This window comes from Oryctolagus cuniculus, chromosome 16, assembly GCF_051225735.1.
Source record: "Oryctolagus cuniculus isolate XC-2025 breed Fujian yellow rabbit chromosome 16, ASM5122573v1, whole genome shotgun sequence".
Classification (NCBI taxonomy): Eukaryota; Metazoa; Chordata; class Mammalia; order Lagomorpha; family Leporidae; genus Oryctolagus; species Oryctolagus cuniculus.
Genome location: NC_142882.1, coordinates 2,106,066 through 2,123,268, shown reverse-complemented (window position 1 = coordinate 2,123,268; position 17,203 = coordinate 2,106,066). Strand labels below are relative to the sequence as shown.

General features: G+C 67.5%; 1 protein-coding gene across 1 annotated transcript in view; it reads right to left on the bottom strand.

The window, feature by feature from the left end:
• KDM4B (lysine demethylase 4B) overlaps positions 1-15,540 on the bottom strand; it is a 95,283-nt gene extending 79,743 nt beyond the window's left edge. The window contains 1 exon segment of the mRNA XM_070058683.2: positions 15,387-15,540. The gene's annotated coding sequence lies outside the window, so the exon portion shown is untranslated.
• Between the last annotated feature and the right edge of the window lie 1,663 nt (positions 15,541-17,203).

Below are 17,203 nucleotides of genomic sequence, written 5' to 3'. Positions count from 1 at the left end.
GGGAAGGGGCCCAAGCTGCGCTCAAAGGCGCCTGGCAACTTCTCCCCTTGCGCTCGCAACATTGTGGCCAACAGGAAATTGTGTCCAGAGGTGGTTTCACTTTTGCTTTTAATGCTGAGCGAGTAGAGTACCGGGGCAAAGGGGAGCTGCCCAGGAGGGCCAGGACCTGGCTGCGACCTCACGCTCACGAGAATGGCGCGCAGGAGGGCTGGGACCTGGCTGGGACCTCATGCTCACGAGAATGGTGCGCAGGAGGGCCGGGACCTGCTGCGACCTCACGCTCACGAGAATGGTGCGCAGGAGGGCCGGGACCTGGCTGGGACCTCACGCTCACGAGAATGGTGCGCAGGAGGGCTGGGACCTGCTGCGACCTCACGCTCACGAGAATGGTGCCCAGGAAGGCCGGGACCTGGCTGGGACCTCACGCTCACGAGAATGGTGCGCAGGAAGGCCGGGACCTGCTGCGACCTCACGCTCACGAGAATGGCGCGCAGCTGCCCGCATCTCTGCAGGCACTGGATGGGACGTGAAGCAGAGGGGTGAGGGCGCCCCCAGCCGCAGGACAAGGGGCAAGCGGGGGACATAGCATCCCGGGCCCAGGCAGGGGCCCTGCCCAGCCAGAAGCAACCCCCGGCGAACACCAGCCTTCCTTAGGTGATACGGGCTCCCCAGTCCACAGTGCAGTCGTTAAAGCTCTAATCATGAACAAAACGTCTTCCCATTCATCTGCACGTTTGCAGTTCTGTGCTCTGCTTGGAGCTCCCACGTCTGGCCGGGGAGGGTCGCGAGGCAGACGCCCTCTTCTCACTGAGCCCTGCACCCAGCACAGGGCCCTGCCCGCCCTCCCACTTGGCATGCTGCAGGGTTTCCTTGGAGCTGGTGCGAGGACCGGTGAGCCCACGCAGGGGGCCAGTCGGACCAGCCCAACAGCCCCGTCCGGCAGGCACTGTCATTACAACCCACTTCCCAGCTGTGGACGCTGAGGCCCGGGGCAGCCGCGTGACTCCCCCGCGATCCCCAGGCTAATAACAGGGGGCCAGCTTCCCTCCAGGCCCTGCCCAGCAGACCCAGAGTGGGGTGGGGACAGGGGCAACCACCTGGCTGCCTCCAAGTCCAGGGCTCCACAGGTGCACAGAAGCTGGGGGAGGAAGAAAGGGGCCCACGTCCACACAACCTTAGGGTGGGGTCCCACGTCCGCACAACCTTAGGGTGGGGGGCCCATGTCCGCACAACCTTAGGGTGGGGGGCCCATGTCTGCACAACCTTGGGGGGGGCCCATGTCCGCACAACCTTAGGGTGGGGGGCCATGTCTGCACAACCTTGGGGGGGGCCCATGTCCGCACAACCTTAGGGTGGGGGCCCATGTCCGCACAACCTTAGGGTGGGGGCCCATGTCCACACAACCTTAGGGTGGGGGGCCATGTCCGCACAACCTTAGGGTGGGGTCCACGTCCGCACAACCTTAGGGTGGGGGGGCCTCTTAAGCAGGTCCCAAAACCAGCAGCCTTAGAGCAAAGGCCAAACCCGGTGGTGACCTTCGGAACGTCCCATGGCGCGGCACATTGGAAGTAAAGCTGAAGTAGGTGAGGAACACGAAAGGGTGCTAACGCCCGACACGGGGGTTGGCCTGAGAGTGGCTCACAGGGGGACGCCTGGGCCTGGCTGCCTGCAGGGACGGGGTGCTAGGAGCAAGGGGGCTGGAGGCCGCCATGCTGCTCCCCACTCCAGGCCAGAGGTGGGCTCCCAGCTCAGGACGTAAAGCCCAAAGCTGAGAGGAAAAGGAACAGCCCTGATCTGACCAGCCGACAAAGGCTGTGAACTTGAGGTTCAAAAAGCAGCCACTGGGGGCCAGTGCTGTGGTGCAGCGGGCAAAGCTACCACCCGCAGTGCCGGCATCCCATGTGAGTGCTGGTTCGAGTCCCAGCTGCTCCACTTCCGATCCAGCTCCCTACTAACATGCCTGGAAAAGCAGTAGAGGATGGCCCAAGGACTTGTCTCTCCATCTTTACCTCTGTCTGTAACTTTAACTTTCAAATAATAAATCCTTATTTATTTATTTATTTGAGAGGCAGAGAGAGAGAGAGAGGTCTTTGATCTGCTGGTTCACTCCCCAGATGGTCACATCTGGAGCTGGGCCGATGCAAAGCCAGGAGCCAGGAGCGTCCTCCGGGTCTCTCACGTGGGTGCAGGGGCCCCAGGACTTGGGCCATCTTCCACTGCTTCCCCAGGCCACAGCAAGGAGCGGGATCGGAAGTGGAGCAGCCGGGACTGGAACCAGCGCCCATGTGGGATGCCGGCGCTGCAGGCGGCAGCTTTACCGGCTGTGCCACAGAGCTGGCCCCAATAAAATAAATCTTTGAAAAAAAAAAAAAAAGCAACAGCGAGGCGACACCTGACAAGGGTGACGGGCACAGGCTCGAGGCAGCACCACCGCGGACACCCGCGGACGCCCGGGCCGCAGGCTTTCAGGTCCGAGGGCGCACGGCTCTGAGCCACGGCCACACAGCAGGGACGCTCGCGGACGGTCTCAGTGCTGTTTCAGGACGCGTGAGCCAATCACAGTGCACACGTCCGTACCGAGCCACCACTGCCCTCAACGCCAGCGGCGGCCACGGCCACGCTGCCACAGTTCCCACCCCCGCAGCACTGAGGGGTCCTCAGAGACTGCAGTGGTGGCTCCCGACTCTGGCCTGCTCCAGCCCCAGCTGCTGTGGGCATTTCAGGTGACCAAGGGGTGGGAGCGGCTCTGTGCGTCCTGGGACCGCCCACTCCCCCAGGGGAGGGCGAGCTTGCTCCCCGATGCCGGTGTAAAATGCCCACCAAACCAGAACCCTCCCGTGTGGCCGGGGCTTGGAAGGCGGGCAGCCCCTTTGGAAAGCCGTCTCTCCTACCGTGTCCCACACTGAGTCTCCAGGGGACCAGCAGCTCTCCCAGGTCGCCCGAGACGGGCGACACACACCTCCATGTGCACTCTCGCTCGCTCCCCATGGCCTGAGAGTAGCAATAACCAGACCTCCACACGGCGGAGCGCGACGCAGCCAGGAACGGGCCGCGGCTCCGAGGCTCACTACCCTGTGGCAGGACCCGGGACCCCACACTCGGGGGAGACAGACACAAAAGGCCACGCAGTGTGCAGCTCCGCCGCAGGAAACGTCCAGAACAGGCAAACCAGGGACAGGGAGGGGACGGGGTCAGCAGGGGCTGCGGGCGGGGACGAGGGGACGGGGTGATGGGATGTTCCCGAGGCAGGCGGGAGGGAGGGCCGCACAGCTCTGAACACACTCACTCCAAGGTGGTGGATCACGGGCGACGTGGATCCCGCTCACCAAAGCCGTTATGTAAAGCAACAGCATCCACCAAGCCAGAAATGCGCAACTCAGCTCCCACCCTCAGGGCTGCAGGACAGCCGGGCACCCAGAACCCAGCACTGCCCGCTCTGCCGCCTGCTGCCGGGCACCCAGACCTCCCCACGCAGCCCACGGTCCCGGATGCCGACAGAGCCACGGCCAACGAGCAGGCCCACACCTGCTGCCCTCCGCCAGTTCCGGGCAGGCTGGTTTGAGGCCTTCTCACTGAGCACTCCTAAAAACCCAAGGGCCGGCCTCCGAGTGTGCGTGACCCACTGACCCAGATCCCGAACCCTGTGTCAGTGCGGGCGAGAACAGAGCCCAGGACGCCTAAACCAGCCCGGGTGGGGGCAGAGAACTCACAGGCGGCTTCCCCCACCCCCGCTCCCGGGGGGTGTGGACACGTGCACCCACCAGAAGGGAGGGGAAGTGCGGAGGAACACACACACACACACACACACACCCTGGGAAACCCACGCCACAGGCCGGCCCGGTGGGTCCCAGACTAAGCACAGTGGTCATCTGCAGTCGGTTCAGCGACAGAAGGGGGACACAAGAGGCCTAGGGCAGCTGGCCAGAAAATGCTCCCCAAGATATGTGGTTAAGCCACTACAGCCACAAAAATATCACACTGGAAGTGCTCACTTGAGGGGCTGGCACTGCAGCATAGTGGGTAAAGCCCCAGCCTGCAGTGCCAGCATCCCATACGGGCGCTGGTTCTAGTCCCGGCTGCTCCACTTCCCATCCAGCTCTCTGCTGTGACCTGGGAACGCAGCAGAGGACGGCCCAAGTGCTTGGGCCCCTGCAACCACGTGGGAGACCTGGCAGAAGCTTTTGGCTCCTGGATTTGGATCGGCACTGCTCCAGCCATTGTGGCCATTTGGGGAGTGGACCAGCAGATGGCTCCCCCCCCCCCCCCCCCCGCTTCTGCCTCTTTGTAACTCTTTCAAGTATATAAATAAATCTTTTTAACAAAAGAAAAGGAAGAAACATTGTTACAAAAGCAGGCAGCCAAAGAAGGAAGAGGGGAGAAAGGACCTTGGATGGGGAGGGGTTAAATCTCTCCATCAGGGCCAGCGCTGGCCGGCACCGCGGCTCACTTGGCTAATCCTCTGCCTGCGGCGCCAGCACACCGGGTTCTAGTCCCGGTCGGGGCGCCGGTTCTGTCCCGGTTGCCCCTCTTCCAGGCCAGCTCTCTGCTGTGGCCCGGGAGTGCAGTGGAGGATGGCCCAAGTGCTTGGGCCCTGCACCCGTATGGGAGACCAGGAGGAAGCACCTGGCTCCTGGCTTCAGATTGGCGCAGTGCACCGGCCGTAGTGGCCATTTGGGGGTTAACCAACGGAAGGAAGACCTTTCTCTCTGTCTCTCTCTAACTCTGCCTGTCAAAAAAAAAAAAATCTCTCCATCAGGACACAGGGCACTCGGCGACATCAGGACGCTGGGGGCCGGGCACAGGGTTTGCTCGCACTCAGCGGCACAGACAGACTGGAAACGAAAGGATAGAAAAGGGCCAAGGAGCAAACAGCAACCACAGAAAGCCCACGTGACGTGAGCATCAGACACGACAGACTGCAGGGTGCTTCCGGAGAGAAAGGGGGCGCTCGCTCTGTAGCGCAGACGGGGCCAGTGCGCCGGGCGTTCTAGTGACCAGAAGCCTCCATGCACCTGATGACGGACTCCCAAATCACACAAAGCAGGAACGGAAAGAAACAAAAGGTCACTAACAATGACGGCAGAGAGACGGCGCAGAGCCACAGCACCACTTCAACAAGGGACAGAAGCCACCCCCACACAGGGACCCGCACAGCCCCGCACACCCACAGGCCCCCGGGACACCCCACTCAACAAACGCGCGCTGCCACCTCAGTGCTCATGAACGTCTTTCCGGGTAAAGCGAAGGTTGACCCGCAAGACACAGCTCACCGAACCACAGAGCGGGCCCTCTAAGCACAGTGAGAATCGGCCGTCATGAGAAACAGCCATCTGGGGCTCTCACACGCAGTCAGTGGGTCCAAGAAGTCACGAATCAGACGACACTTTGAGGTGAATGGAAGTCAAGACAGCAAAGCCAAACTTAGGGGACGTGGCTGAAGCAGGACCTGGAGGGAAATTCATAGCTGCCTAGATTGTCTAAAAGAAAGGTCTCTGTTTGACACTTTAAACGTCTCCCTGGAGACATCAGGAAGGCGCCCCGGGTCTAACGCACCGTAAAGAACAGAGAATCGGCGAAGCCCGGAGAAAGCCGTGACCCCAAAGCTGGAACTTGGGAAAGCTCACCCTGTTTTCAACAGATCACTGGAGGACGAGACAGCTCCAGATGGACGAGGGGGCCACCGCAGTGCGACCAGGACCGGCCACGCCACAGAAGCTGGGGTGGACACGCCAGGCGGCACGGGCAGGGGAACCCAGCACCCCAAAGCCACACACGGTGCGGTTCCACCCACACGGGGTCTCAGCCGGGCACAGGCACGGATGGGCAGTGGGCAGGGCCAGGACAGGGGCGGGCGTGACTGACGGGCAGGCGACGGGCGTCACAGAGCGCAAGGCCCAGAGGAGCCCTGGCTGAGGCCGCGTCTTGCGCCCTCCAAGCCCAGGGCCAGGGAGACACAAGCCGCTCCATGCCACGGTCTCGCCTCTTCCTCAGAGGGAGGCGATTCCAGACCGAAGACTGGCCCACAGGACCAGGGCCGCGAGGAGCCAGGCCCTCTGCACAGCTTCCCTGGGTGCCCTGGGCCTCACGGAGAACCAGGCTTGAAGCCGCCTGCTCCCACAACCCTGCCACCTCTCACCACAGACGGACGGGCCGGGGCTCGGGGGGCGACAGGACTCGCCTGCTGTCATGGGGGGGTGCAGAGCCGGGTCTGAACCCAACCAGTCCAGCCTGGCAGCCGGCATGGCCCCTCAGCGCCACCTGTGAGGTCCAGACACGAGCCCAGAGCTCCTCCCTCTGCCCCCACGGGGGCGTGGTCCAGTGGACAGGAGCCCGGCCTCATGCGCCCAGCCCGGAGCTCCTCCCCCTGCCCCCACGGGGGCGTGGTCCAGTGGACAGGAGCCCGGCCTCATGGGCCCAGCCCAGAGCTCCTCCCCCTGCCCCCACGGGGGCGTGGTCCAGTGGACAGGAGCCCGGCCTCACGGGCCCAGCCCAGAGCTCCTTCCTCTGCCCCCATGGGGGCGTGGTCCAGTGGGCCGGCCTGCCTTCACTCTGACAGCAGTGGTACCAGCTAAGGCTTCTTCTGTCCTCCCAGGGTCTGTCCCCTGGCCACAGACCACGGGGCAGGGCCTGCGGGCCGGGCTCTGTGAGCCCAGAGCTTCCCGCTCTCCACCAGCTCAGCTCGCTGCATCGGCCTCCTCATCCGCACACGTGCCAGCTCATTCCTGCCGCAGGGCCTTTGCACGTGCAGCTGCTGCTTCCCCAGAGGTGGCCAGCACTCGTCACTCACACCTCTGCCATGCAGGTAAAGCCGCAGCACCCCTGCAGGTCCCAAGGGCACCCCTCCTGGCCCTCACCTGCCGCTCGGGGGCTGCCGGGCACCGAGCCTGGCAGCTGACTCTGGGTGCCCACGCACACACTGGCCTGCATCAGGACGCAGCTGATCTCCCCCGAGACCACCACGGCGCACCTACCCGGCTGAGGGGCACTTAATGAACGCGGTCACCCTGCTCACCACGCACCACCAGCCAGGGCAGCGGCCGCTGGGGTCCCACCCGGAGCGCGGCCTCCAGACTAAGCCAAGACCCAGACGGCCCCAGACTGCCAGGACTCCCTGGCAACAGCGGCACCGCGGCACCCCACGGGAGCCCCTCCAGAGCAGACAGGGACCCAGCCCTGCGGCACCACCGCGTCCCCGGGCCAGTGTGGCACGCAGGGCGCTGAGGCCTGCCCCAATGGGACCTCCTCCAGCCCACGCGAGACTTCACTCCTGGTCCCTGCAGGGCCGGTCCACGCCCAGGAAGGGGATCGCCCGGCAGAACCCCCGCAGGCCACGAGGGAATCCCTGCTCCAGGCCGTCGGCCCCCAGGGTGGACGTGCTCAGCCGGACACTGAGCCCACGGAGCCATGGCTGGCTCCCCCGGCCTGTGTCACTCACCCCCTCCCGACTCCACCCCAGCACGATCAGGGCCTCGCCAGCCCACGTGACAGGACTCCCGGCTGCTCAGTGCCAGGGCAGCACCACGGGGCCCAGCCAGGGGTCTTCTCTGGGCAAGACCGCCCCCCCCCCAGACCGACCCTGGGCCCTCACCTGCAGCCCCCGGACGGAGCCCACCCTCGGAAGCGCCCAGGGACTCGGTGGCCCTCGCGATTGGCTCCTGCCCACTGCTCCCACAGAGTCCTGCACCAGACACCACCTGTTCCATGAGACGTGTCCCTGCATGAGCCCCGCCGAGCAGCAGCCGTCTTGCAGCCAAAGGCCCCGGTGCCGAGGGCAGGGTCTGGGTGCGCACAGAGCAGCGCCAGCACCTGGCACCGGCACCCGGGGCTGCGACAAGGACGCCTGTGCCCAAGCCCGGACAGCCACAGGACGAGCACCCACCAAGTCCTTGTCACCGTGAGGGCCCAGCCGCTAGACCCACACTGCCACACCAGAGCCCTCGCCAGCGCCCGTCCGTGCCATGCAGCCAGGAAACGCGGTTCTCCGGACCGGCCACTCTGTGGCTCAGCCCCAAGCACACCAGAGGAGGACACCGGACAGGGAGTGTGCGACAGGCGGCCCAGCCCGGCCCCCCCAGATACGCCCGGGCCACTTCCGGGTCCATAAAAGCCCAGCGCAGCCCCGCCCGCCCCATCCAACCCGGAAGCTCCAGGAAGGAGTGCGCTGCGGCCACTCCCTTCGCGGTGCAGGGAAGGAGGCCGAGGCCACGCCAGGATCCACAGGCAGGAAGCCACTCCTGGAACCTAGCAGGGGCCACGTAGGGCCTCGCCCTCGGCAAAGGCCCTCTGGGACCAGACCGGGTAGCAACCCCTCTGCTCAGGGGCAGCCCCGCCGCCCCTCAGCCACCCTCACTGCGGACAGACTGGGCAGTGGCCAGGCACGCGGGGCTCTGCACACCTCAGGCCGCCACACGGCAGCACGGGCTGTGGCTCCAAGCTACTCCCAAACTCAAGGCCTCGCCCGTGCTCCGCCCAGCTGAAACCGGCCCCCAGGTCCCGCGGTCACGGCCCCTCCGGCCCCTCCGGTCCCACCTGGCTGAGCCACGAGCTGGGGCCTCAGGCTTCCTGCGGGAAGGACGACGGGAAGGGAGCTCCCAGAACCACGCTTGCGACACCGACGTCCCGGGCGGGCAGCGGTGCTGCAGGCCAGGCCAGCTCAGCCCGAGGGGCTTGGCAGAGGGGCTGGAGCCCCTGGCCCGCAGCAGCACAAACACAGGTGCACCTGGGGCCACGCCCTCCTCCTGGCCCTGGCTTCCATCCCACCACTCCTGGGATAGCCCGGCCCAGGGCGCTCTCCCGCGGCTCACCCCCAGGGCTCGAGCCAGGCCAGTCCCATCTTGCCAGCCAGAGGCCGCAAGTTCTGCCTGGACTGGGGGAGGGGACAGGTGTAGACCTGAGGCTGCTGAACACAAGGAACCCCCACTTCGCAGCACCCCAGACCCCATCCCAGCTCTCCCTGTCACACGAGCCACTCTCCATCTCTTCCACCCAGGGCCAGGAGCCATGTGGCAGGCAAGGCCAGGCACACGCAGGCTACCCCCGTCTCCCCCGGCCGCACAATGGCCATCAGGCTCGGCGGGACCCCGGCTGGTGCTGCTAGAGCCGCCTGAACTGGCTCCCGCCCACTCTCGGAGCCACCCCTCCTCCCTCGCCCTCCCGGGTCCCAGGCCTGGGTCCCGGCTCCCTCCACAGCTGGTGCGAGCAGAACACCAGGAGACTGGCGGGGCCAGGGGACAGCAGGCTTCCACCGGCTCCGGCCCCGAGGGACCCTGAGCAAGACTCTCACGTCCTAAAGGGGGTCAGCAGAAGCAGCCTGCCCGCGGGCTGCAGCGGGCACACGGAGCCGGGGCTGATCCCAGCTCTCCCTCCTTGGCCAGATAATCAGATCCAGACAGCGGCCCCGGAGGCAGGAAGCCGCCCTGGAGCCCCCCGCCCGCCCCAGGATGGGATTTCAGAGTGCAGGGGCCAGCACTGCGCCAGGAGCCACCCGGGGAAGCAGCCTGCCTCTTCCTGGCCGGGCGCCCAGCGGGGTCTCTGGCCGTCCCTGGAAGCCACGCCCCTCACGCGGGACACCCCACAGTGGTTGGGGTGCCTGCTGGCGGTTCAGGCCTCCTCTGTGGTCACAGGGGACCCCCGAGACCCAGCCCCATGCGGCTTCTCCCACAAAGCTGGACTGTGAACCCGCTGCCCTGAGATGCCACCACTGGTCCCAGGGCACACAGGGAGGGGTGGGCCGGGGCTGCACACCACCGCGCCTCCCCAGTTCCCTGAGGAAGCCCTGTGGGTCCCGCCCGCACGCAGCACAGGGGCACAGCAGTCACAGGCGGTCCGGCCGCCGGCCGCTCAGCCAGAAACCCCGGCCCGGCTTATAAGTTCCAGCCCCAACTGCGCCAAACGCACTGCCTGCTGGGGGGGGGGGCGGCACTCGGCCGTGGGGCCGGAGGGAAGGAGGAGCAGGGACCGGGGAGAACGTGCAGCCGGCTCCGGGGAGCCCAAGACTCCCGGGCGGCTCGCCGGCTTTTACCTCCGGAAAAAAGAAAGCCTGGCCCTGACAGGTCAGAGCGTCCCAGCCGGGGGAGGCGACAGGACCCTCGCGAGCGCCCCCTGCCCGCCAGGGCGCGCCTGCCCCCGCTGGGCCCCTCCCAGGACAAGCCCACTTGGGCTTCCAACAAAGGCCGTGGGCAGTGGCCAGGAGGAGGGCTGGGTGCTTATTAAACAAAGGATTGTGAAACGTGGCTTCCTTCTGACCCAGCTTCTGCGGCGCAACTGTCAAGGTCGAGACATGGCGGGGGGGGGGGGGGGGGGCTCTGAGGGCAGAAAGCATCCCAACTGCAGGCCCCCCCAGCGGCCCCTCCCCTCCCCGTGGCTCCTCCCCCTCCTCCCCTCCCCCGTGGCTCCTCCCCCTCCCACACAGCCAGGATCCCCTCCCCCCGTGGCCCCTCCCCCTCCCACACAGCCAGGATCCCCTCCCCCAGCGGCCCCTCCCCTCCCCCGTGGCTCCTCCCCCTCCTCCCCTCCCCCATGGCTCCTCCCCCTCCTCCCCTCCCCCGTGGCTCCTCCCCCTCCTACACAGCCAGGATCCCCTCCCCCCGTGGCCCCTCCCCCTCCCACACAGCCAGGATCCCCTCCCCCAGCGGCCCCTCCCCTCCCCCGTGGCTCCTCCCCCTCCTCCCCTCCCCCATGGCTCCTCCCCCTCCCACACAGCCAGGATCCCCTCCCCCCGTGGCCCCTCCCCCTCCTACACAGCCAGGATCCCCTCCCCCTGTGGCTCCTCCCCACCCCAGCCAGGCTGTGTTGGGGGGCAATCCCTGCTCTGGTCCTCCCCCCTCCCTGGAAGTTTTAATTCTCCTCAAAATGACCCTGACCACTTTTTAAAATTCTAAAGTATCACTTTCAATGGTTTTTTTTTTTTTTTCAAAGATTTACTTATTTAATAGGCACAGCGACAGGGGCCAGTGTTGGGGCACAGGCGTCCCCGGGGCCGGTCCCAGTCCAGCAGTGCAGGACGGCCCGAGTGCCTGCGCCTCTGCCACCTGTGGGAGACCCAGGCGAGATCCCCGCTCAGCCCTGGAGCGACCCAGCGGTGAAAGGTCTCCCCGCTCTTTCTCAAACACACACATCTCTAAAAATATATAAATAAATAAAACGAAGAGCACAGTACAAAGAGGGTGGAGGACTCAGGGAGGGGCGAGAACTCCCCACTGTCCCCTCCCTCACAGGCCCGCAGCCCACCAGGCGGAAGCCACGAGCCAGGATCTCCCTGCTCTGCCCTGTGGAAGGCAGAGGCCAAAACACTGGAGCGCACGTGAGCAGGGGCTGGGTCAGAGAGGAGCAGCCGGGACTCGGCTGTGCGGGGCCGGTGTCGCCAGCGCCACGTTCTCATCATACAGGGCAGACAGGCAGGCGCGTGCTGTCCCCCAGGGGAACGAGGGACACCCACGCCCAGGGCCACGGAGACAGACACCTGATGTAGGGGGACGCCCACACCCAGGGCCATGGAGACAGACACCTGAGGTAGGGAGGATGCCCACAGCCCAGGGCCACAGAGACAGACACCTGATGTGGGGAATGCCCACACCCAGGGCCACCTATCGGACACCTGATGTAGGGAGGACGCCCACAGCCCAGGGCCACAGAGACAGACACCTGATGTGGGGAATGCCCACAGCCCAGGGCCACGGAGACAGACACCTGATGTAGGGGGACGCCCACAGCCCAGGGCCACGGAGACAGACACCTGATGTGGGGGGACGCCCACAGCCCAGGGCCACAGAGACAGACACCTGATGTGGGGAATGCCCACAGCCCAGGGCCACGGAGACAGACACCTGATGTAGGGGGACGCCCACAGCCCAGGGCCACGGAGACAGACACCTGATGTAGGGGGACGCCCACAGCCCAGGGCCACGGAGACAGACACCTGATGTGGGGGGACGCCCAGGGCCACGGAGACAGACACCTGATGTGGGGAATGCCCACAGCCCAGGGCCACGGAGACAGACACCTGATGTAGGGGGACGCCCACAGCCCAGGGCCACGGAGACAGACACCTGATGTAGGGGGACGCCCACAGCCCAGGGCCACGGAGACAGACACCTGATGTAGGGGGACGCCCACAGCCCAGGGCCACGGAGACAGACACCTGATGTAGGGGGACGCCCACAGCCCAGGGCCACGGAGACAGACACCTGATGTAGGGGGACGCCCAGGGCCACGGAGACAGACACCTGATGTAGGGAGGATGCCCATGGCCCAGGGCCACGGAGACAGACACCTGATGTAGGGGGACGCCCACGGCCCACAGCAGCGAGCCTGGGTGAGCCCAGGTCCCACCCCAGCAGCTCCCTGCACATGCACACCCTGGAGGGCAGCAGGGACGCACGAGTCTCGGGAGCCGGGGATGGAGCCCAGCGGCTGGAAGACCTTTCTCAGTAAAGGGCTCTGAGACGGACGCCCTCCCTGCCCTTGGCCCCATGCCCCCGCGGGTCAGGGTCGGCCCGGGGGCCGCCTGCAATCCCAGAGTGGCTCTGAGTTTCCCAGGGTGGGGCAGAGATGGGTAAACAGACAGCGTCAAGCGGGGGACACTTCACAAAGGGAGACCCCCATCTCGCCGCGCCCGCAGCGACTCCCCTGCTCCGCCCGCTCTGGTTAACGCTGTCCCAACAGCTTCTGCTTGGTCCTCGGAGAGGAAGCCCTCGCCCTGTGCCCTGGGCGGCCGGTGAGCCCGCACCTGCATGGCCAGCCGCCGTGGGAGGGGCGCGAGGGGAAGTGGGGGCAGGAGAAGCGTGGGAGGCTCGGAGCAGGGAGACGGCTTCCCTGGGCTTCCTCTCCTGCGCGACCTGACTTTGTTAGAAGCCGCATCTTGTCAGGGCGGGGGGGGGACGGCCCGCACCCCCCGGGACCCCCACCTCGGGGCACGCAGGGAGTGAGCGTCACAGACGATTCCTCCGAAACGAAAACCCCTCAGACCTGCTGGGTGTGCAGATCAGAGGTGAGGGGCCCCGGGACGCGCGGCGGCAGAGGCGCCGAGTGAGTCCCCTGACTCCACGCGGAACACCGAGCACCGCGCGGGGATGTCCCTGACGGCGGGGGGGTGGGGCGTGGGCCGCAGTGGCGCCCTAGCACAGAAGCTGCGCTGGGAAGGGCAAGGGCCCAGTGAAGGACCCAGCTGGCCAGGCGAGGGCTGAAGGGGCCACTCACTAAGAAAAGGCCCGTGAGGCAGGTGGGGTCCCGGGCGGCGCACACGGAGCCAGTGGCAGCCAGGCACCCGCCCAGCCCCTCGGTGCCCCCCGGGATCCTCTCAGCCACCGGGAGGCAGGTGGGGTCCTGGGCCGTGCCCAGCCCCCCGGGGCCCTGGATCCTGGAGCAGGTGTTGTCCTGGTACCCATTTTACAGATGAGGAAAGCAAGGCCCGGCCTTCCAGGAGGGATCTGAACCCAGGTCACTAGAGTCTAAAGACCTCGCAGGGCCTGCAACGGAGGACAGAAAAGCCCAGGACCAGGGCGGGAACAGCCTGGCTTCAGCCCCTCCCCTGCTGTCCACATCCTAAGTCGGAAGCAGAGGGGTGGGCAGGGGCGCCCCCCCCCAACGCATGAACCTGGACCCCGGGTCCCGCGGGAGCCCCTGGGAAAACGCCCCCTCCTCAGGAGGGCCCCTGGAGGTCCAGACGTCCGCACCTGCCTGGCCCTCAAAATCCAAGGGTCCCTGGAGGGGGCGGGGCGCAAGGACCAGCAGAGGCAGGGGCGGGGCGAGGGGCGGAGCGCGGGGCGGCGCTGCTCCGGGAAGGGCTCCTCGAAGCCCCTGCCCCGAGGGGAGAGGACCAGCGTCCAAGGCCGGGACACCAGAGAGGCGCACTCATGCGGCGCCACCACGCACCCCAGTGCCCCGCAGCGTCCGTGCAAACCAATCTCCCAGGCGGCGCCTCCGCGGGGCCAGGGCGCTCCGACCGCCTCCGCGACCCCCACGGGGCACCCACAGGAGCCCAGCCAGCCCGGCACCTCGGAGCGTCGCGCGCGGCTCAGCCCGAGAAGCGGCCTCCCCGCGGCCCTAGAGGGAGCGATTACGCGAGAATTAGGGGCGTCATTAGCAGCTGCACCGCCCCCAGGAGTCCCCTGATGAGCCCGCGTGGGGGCTGGAGCCGGTTCGGGGCCCTCATCGGCCCGGGGACGGGGGAAGAGGGGATCAGAGCTACGGAGGCACGGGGTGGGGGTGCCTGAGCGCGTCCCGGGACCCCCGGACCCCAACGCTCTCAAGGGGGCCTGCCCACCGAAGCCGACGGAGACAGGGAAAAGGCGACGGCAGGGCGCACAACTTTCACAACTCGAAGCTGCTCCCCAGGTGTGCGGCGCCCTCCCCCACGCCGACAGATGGGACAACACCCCCCCCAGCAGTCCCCGGCGGCCGCCCCGCCCCCACCCCTCCCCCTGGGCGGGGCGAGAAGTCCCCGGGACGAGCTGCCCGGGCGCCCAGGTGGACCCCTCCGAGGTCCCCGTGCCCGCGGCCCGGGGCGCAGACCCAGGGCGGCCCTGCAGGAGAGACCCCGTCCCCTGCAGGAGAGACCCGGCCCCCAGTTCCGCGGGGGCGTCTGCGGGGGCGGGGTGCAGCTGATTCCCAGCCGACGGCTGCGGGCCTGCAGGAGCTCGGGCAGGGGCGCGCGACCTGGGCGCTGCGATCGTCTAGCAAGTGGATCACCCGGCCATGCAGGCAGAGTCCCTCAATCCCGACGGCGTGTCTGCTGGCCTGAGGTGGGGGGGTCCCCAGGAGGGGCACGGGGGCGGCCTAGCAGGTGGACCGGCGTGCGAGCGCCGAGGGGTCGTGCCGGGGGCTGGGTGTGCAGTCCAGGGGGGCGTCCCCGGAGCACCCCCCGCTGTCCCCGGGGCCAGGAACGCGGGCGGGGGCTGCCTGAGGGATGTGGGTCATAGATCCTGGCGCTTTTCAAATTTTCCATTCTTATTAGGATTGCGCTCCGAAATCAAAGAGAAGGGCCTCGCGCAGCGCCGGGCCGGGCCGGGCCGGGCCGCTCCCGCTGTCATCTTTTGTGCGGGGCGGACCCGAGGGCCGTCTGGGCCCAACCCCCCGCGCGCCCCCGGCCCTGGAAGGGGCGCCCCCGCCCCCCGCCCCTGGGCGCGCCCCGCCATTGTCCGGTCCCGCCGCCGCCCTCCCCCTCAGGCCCGCGGCCGCCCCCGGCCTGGGCGGTTGACGCCCCCAACCGCCTCACGGGCCCCGGACAAAGCGCAGCGGCCGGGCCCGAGCAGGCCGCGCCCGAGGCCTGGGCCTCGAGTCCCTGGCGCGCCCGCAGCCCCGAGCCTCGGCGCGGGGGCGGCCATGGCGACGGCGGGGCCCGCGCTCGGACGCGGCCGGGAGGCCCGGCGGCCTCCCCGCGGGCTCACCTGAGGCGGCGCGCGCGGCCCGGTCCGGGAGCAGCGGCGCGCGCTCCCCCGCCCTCGGCGTCGCACCCTTAGGCCCCGCTCGGGCCGGGCCCCGCTCGCTCGCTGGCGGCCGAGCCCTCCGCGAGCGCCCCGGGCGGGGCTTAAGAGGCCGCGCGCCTGCTCCGCCCCGGCTGCTATTGGCCCCCGAACCCACGCCCGCGCGCCCATTGGTCGTCGCTGACAGCTCCGCCCCTCCCCTCCGCCGGGCCCATCAACACCGCACGGCCCGCCCACCGAGCACCGTGATTGGACGGGCTCTGGCGCTGCACTCGTCTCCTCATTGGCCGGGCGACTGGGACACGCCGGCGCCCACCCACGTGCCCGCTGACCGGCTCCATTCTCATTGGAGAGAGCCCCTGCCAGCCAAGTCAGCAGAGGCCAACCCGACGGCGGCTGGGGCTCGGATTGACAAGGGCGCCTCACGGAACGCCCAACGACCGCACAGGGGGAGGTGAGGATTGGTCCGCAGGGTAAGCCCGAGGCGCCGAATGGCTGGGGAGGGTGCCAATCATTGCCCGCTCGCTCTGGGCCCCGCCCCAGTTATCAGGCGGCGGCTGAGTACGTGAGACCCAGCACAGCATCAGCACCCGGCTCGGGAGGCTCGGGAGCGGGGTTTGAGACCCGCTGCTGGAATTGGGGGCGCAGCGTTTCCTAATTTGCCGAGTCGCGGTGCTGGGGGACATAGCACCGAAAGCAACCCAGTTTTGCCAAAGAGACCCGGAGGGTCGAGCAGCCGTCAGCCCCACCCCCCCGAGCGGCCTGCCCCGCGTCCCCTAGCGCCCACGGGAAGGGGATGGGATCCGGCGGCTGCCCCCCGCGCCCCGCGCCCCGCCAGTGCACAAGGCACGGGAAGGGTTTGCCCCTGGGGTTGGCCCCGTGAGGCCGTGGTGGAGGCCCCGTAGAGACCTGGGCCGGACGGGGTGTGCACGCACCCCCACCTGCCTGCAAGCCCAGCCCGGGGCGGTGCCCAGCGCGCCGGCCAGGGCCTAGCGCCTGCGCCCCCGAGCTGCACCTGCCGACCCGAGAGCAGGTCCCCAAGGCCGCGAGGCCCAAGAAGCCCCTCTTGCTGGGGGTCCAGGAGCACAGGTGCGCACCAGCTCTCTGAGCGCACTGACAGCCCCGCCGGAGAAGCGAGCAGCGAGCGCACGTCTGCTCCCAGGGGATGGAGCTCCGCGCTCAAAGCGCCGTCCTCCAGGAGTCAGAAGTGCCATCGGACCCGGGGAATGGCTCCGCCTGGGCCCCTGGGCCACGCGAGACGCTGTCGTCCTGCCAAGAGATCCCAGAAGGCAGCGACGCTCACGCTTGGATTTCAGGGCTCGCAAATCCTTTTTTTTTTTTTTTAATCGATTTTTTTGAGAGGCAAAGAGAGATCTCCCATCCACTGGTTCACTCTGCAAATGGCCGCAATGATTAGCACTGGGCCCATCGAAAGCTGGGAGCCAGGAGCTCCATCCGGGTCTCCCATGCGGGTGCAGGGCTCCAAGGACTCGGGCCATCGTCCACTGCTTTCCCAGGCCACAGCAGGGAGCTGGATGGGAAGTGGAGCAGCCGGGACTCCCACATGGGATGCCAGTGCCGCAGGCTGAGGCTGGCCTCTTTCTCATCTGTCTCGCTTGTCTTAAGCAGGTTTCTCCAACCCTCGCGGGGTGGGGTGGGGTGGGGTGGGGCGGGGCGGGGGCGCTGTGGAGCAGCAAGGTCAAGCCCATTCTGCATTAGAGCACCTGGTTCGAATCCAGGCTCCTTGGCTTCCGGCTAGCGCACATCCCGGGAGGCCCGGA